Below are 4,098 nucleotides of genomic sequence, written 5' to 3' on the forward strand. Positions count from 1 at the left end.
AGGTGGGTATAGTACTATAAATAAGAGGCTACGATAGGGACGAGAGGAGGAATTGGTTTTGGTCTCCGATAAAATTAAGCATCCCGTGTTCGCCAACACACAACTTAATTTTATCAATAATAATTCATTCCACTAGAGAACTATTATTGAACTACGCACCAATCCCAAATTACATTTTTGGGCTCCTTCTTATTATGAGTGTGTTAGTCTCCCTGTGTTTAAGATATCGAATGCCCACTAATTAAGTGAGTTACTGACAACTCATTTAATTAATATCTTAGTCCAAGAGTAGTACCACTCAACCTTATTATCATGTCGGACTAAGTCCACCTGCAGGGTTTAACATGACAATCCTTATGAGCTCCTCTTGAGGATATTATCAACCTAGTATCTCTAGGACACAGTTTCCTTTTATAATCAACAACACACACTATAAGTGATACCATTTCCCAACTTATCGGGCTTATTGATTTATCGAACTAAATCTCACCCATTGATAAATTAAAGAAATAAATATCAAATATATGTGCTTGTTATTATATTAGGATTAAGAGCACACACTTCCATAACCGAGGTCTTTGTTTCTTTATAAAGTCAGTATAAAAGAAACGACCTCAAATGGTCCTACTCAATACACTCTGAGTGTACTAGTGTAATTATACAGTCAAGATAAACTGATACCTAATTACACTACGACCTTCCAATAGTTTATTCCTTTCCATTATGGTCGTGAGCTACTGTTTATAATTTATAAAATACTGATAACATGATCCTCTGTGTGTGACACCACACACCATGTTATCTACAATATAAATTAATTGAACAACTACATTTATCATAAATGTAGACATTTGACCAATGTGATTCTTATTTCTAGATAAATGTTTATACCAAAAGCTAGGCTTTTAGTATACACTCTAACACTTTGAACCCAATCTAATTTTTATTTAGCACCCTCACTTTATATTCTTCATCCGTTTATTATTATATATTTAAGCTGGGCCCCTGGTTGACAACCTTCAGTTGGGACAAAAGTTTACTCATGTTTGCAATATATATATATATATCTTGGTCGAGATGTAGATGCTCGGTCGGCTGTCCCAGACTCTCGCCCCAGGGCGAGTTATAAGTGAGCTCTGCTCTCACGCCCAACGACCGAGCTGCTTGGTCGGCTGTTCCAGACTCTCGCCTCAGTGCGAGTTATAAGTGAGCTCTGCTCTCACGCCCAACGACCGAGCTGCTCGGTCGGCTGTTCAAGACTCTCGCCCCAGTGCGAGTTATAAGTGAGCTTTGCTCTCACACCCAACGACCGAGTTGCTCGGTCAGCTCACCCCAAGGCGAGTTATAAGTGAGCTCGGTCTCACGCCCAACGACCGAGCCGCTCGGTCGGCTGCACTCTCGCCCCCAGGTGAGTTATAAGTGAGCTCGCTCACACCCAACCACCGAGCCGCCGGCCTGTCTGCACTCGCCCCCAACGAAGTTATAAGTGAGCCCGCCTCACGCCCAACCACCGAGCCGCTCGGCCGGTTTCGCACTCGCCCCAAAGGCGAAGTTATAAGTGAGCTCGCCTCACGCCCAACGCCCGAGCCGCTTTGAGGTCGCCCCACTCGCCCAAGGTGAGTTATAAGTGAGCCCGCTCACGCCCAACGACCGAGTTGCTTTCGGTCTGTCCTGCACTCTCGCCCTAGTGCGAAGCAGGTGAGCTCGCCTCACGCACAACGACCGAGCCGCTGCGCCGGCCGTCCCGCACTCGCCCGGTCAAAGTTATAAGTGAGCTCGCTCACGCCCAACCACCGAGCCGCCTGCCGATCGTTTCCGCACTCGCCCCAAGGCGAAGTTATAGTGAGCTATGCTCACGCCCAACGATCTCGGCCGGTGGCCACCGTTCCTGACTCTCGCCTCAAGGCGAGTTATAAGTGAGCTCTACTCACGCCCAACGCACCGAGCCGCTTTGGCCGGTCGTTTCCGCACTCGCCCCAGGCGAAGTTATAAGTGAGCATCGCCTCACGCCCAACGATCGAGCGATCGGCCATTGCTCCTGCACTCGCCTCCGCGAAGTATAAGTGAGCTCGCTCAAGCCCAACGACCGAGTTGCTCGGTCAGCTGTCCCAGACTCTCGTATAAGTGAGCTGCTCTCACACCCAACGACCGAGCTACTCGGTCGGCTGTCTCGCCCCAAGGCGAGTTATAAGTGAGCTCTCTCACACCCAACGACCGAGCTGCTCGGCCTTCTAGACTCTCGCCCCAAGGCGAGTTATAAGTGAGCTCGCTCACGCCCAACCGACCGAGCCGCCGGTCTGTTCCCATTCTCGCCCCGGCGAAGTTATAAGTGAGCTCGCCTCACGCCCAACGACCGAGCCGCTCGATCGGCTGCCCCAGACGCCTCAGCAGTTATAAGTGAGCTCGCCTCACGCCCAACGATAGAGCCGCTTCATTGTTCCTGCACTCGCCCAAGGCGAGTTATGAGTGAGCTCGCTCACGCCCAACCGACCGAGCCGCCTCGGGTCCTGCACTCGCCCCACGAGTTATAAGTGAGCCTCTACTCACGCCCAATGACCAAGTCGGCCGTCCCGCACTCTCGCCCAATGTGAGTTATAAGTGAGCTCTACTCATGCCCAACGACCGAGCCGCTCGGTCGGCTGTCCTCACCCAGTGCAAGTTATAAGTGAGCTCGCTCTCACCAACCACCGAGCCGCTTGGTCATTATTCAAGACTCTCGCCCCCAAGGCGAAGTTATAAGTGAGCTCGCCTCTCACGCCCAACGACCTCCTGCTTTCCGACTCTCGCCCCAGTGCGAGTTATAAGTGAGCTCTGCTCTCACGCCCAACGACCAAGCTGCTCATTCGGCAGTTCCAGACTCTCGCCCCAGTGCGAGTTATAAGTGAGCTCTGCTCTCACGCCCAACGACCGAGTTGCTCAGTCGGCTGTTCCAGACTCTCGCCCCAGTGCGAGTTATAAGTGAGCTCTGCTCTCACGCCCAACGACCGAGCTGCTCGGTCGGCTGTTCCAGACTCTCGCCCCAGTGCGAGTTATAAGTGAGCTCTGCTCTCACGCCCAACGACCGAGCTGCTCGGTCGGCTGTTCCAGACTCTCGCCCCAGTGCGAGTTATAAGTGAGCTCTGCTCTCACGCCCAACGACCGAGCTGCTCGGTCGGCTTTTCCAGACTCTCGCCTCAGTGCGAGTTATAAGTGAGCATTGCTCTCACGCCCAACAACCTTCCCGGTTGGCTCAACCACTTTCTTGGTCAGTATCTTTTACATACATATGAAGCAAAATACAACACGCCTTACAGGTATTGCTGCTTACTACTATATGGGCAAGGGGTAAGAAGAAAGCGAGGTACGCAAAGTGCGTTTTTTATGTTTTCTAGAAAGGTTAAAAGAATGCAGGGGTTTTATAGCGATACAGACTGCTGCTTACTACTATGTTGGCAAGGGGTAAGAAGAAAGCTAGTTACACAAAGTGCTTTTGTTATGTTTTCTAGAAAGGTTAAAAGAATGCAGATGCTTTATAGCAATACAAACACAGACACTAGAATGAAGGAATACAGTTATAGAGCAGAAAATAGCCTTCATTTCATAAAGCGGGATTCATAAAAAAGAACATTTAATAGCGCTCTCAATTGCTATCGGACCCGGACACTTGAGGTCCTTGCTCTAAGCGAGTTCTCGCTTGAGCTAGCTCTATCTAGACACGATCAAGGGTGGCCCACAGTTGATCAATGGTGACGTTTTGTAGTCGATTCTCCTCCTTCAAAGACGTCACCTCATCCTCGTGCTTCAGCTTCAGATAGAGGATATGATGGAGTTGAGCGTGAAAGTCCTCTTGCATTTTCATCTTCAGGGTTATTTCGGCCCGGGTCCTACATTTGGCCGCTCGCCATAGCTCTTCCAGTTCCCTGCAAAGAGAGGTCTGTAGATCCCGACTCAAGGTCATATCATGTAAAGCCTTCTCGGTAAAAGCCAGCCGGCGACGCAAAGCAGACAACTCGGGAGATTCCATGAACAAGTTAAGGAGCAGGTATAAAGAGAAAATGTGGATAGGAAGGGTGAAGTGCCCCAAATCTTTTATACCGAAGAGGAAGGTGAAAGGACTCT

This window comes from Zingiber officinale, chromosome 1A, assembly GCF_018446385.1.
Source record: "Zingiber officinale cultivar Zhangliang chromosome 1A, Zo_v1.1, whole genome shotgun sequence".
Classification (NCBI taxonomy): Eukaryota; Viridiplantae; Streptophyta; class Magnoliopsida; order Zingiberales; family Zingiberaceae; genus Zingiber; species Zingiber officinale.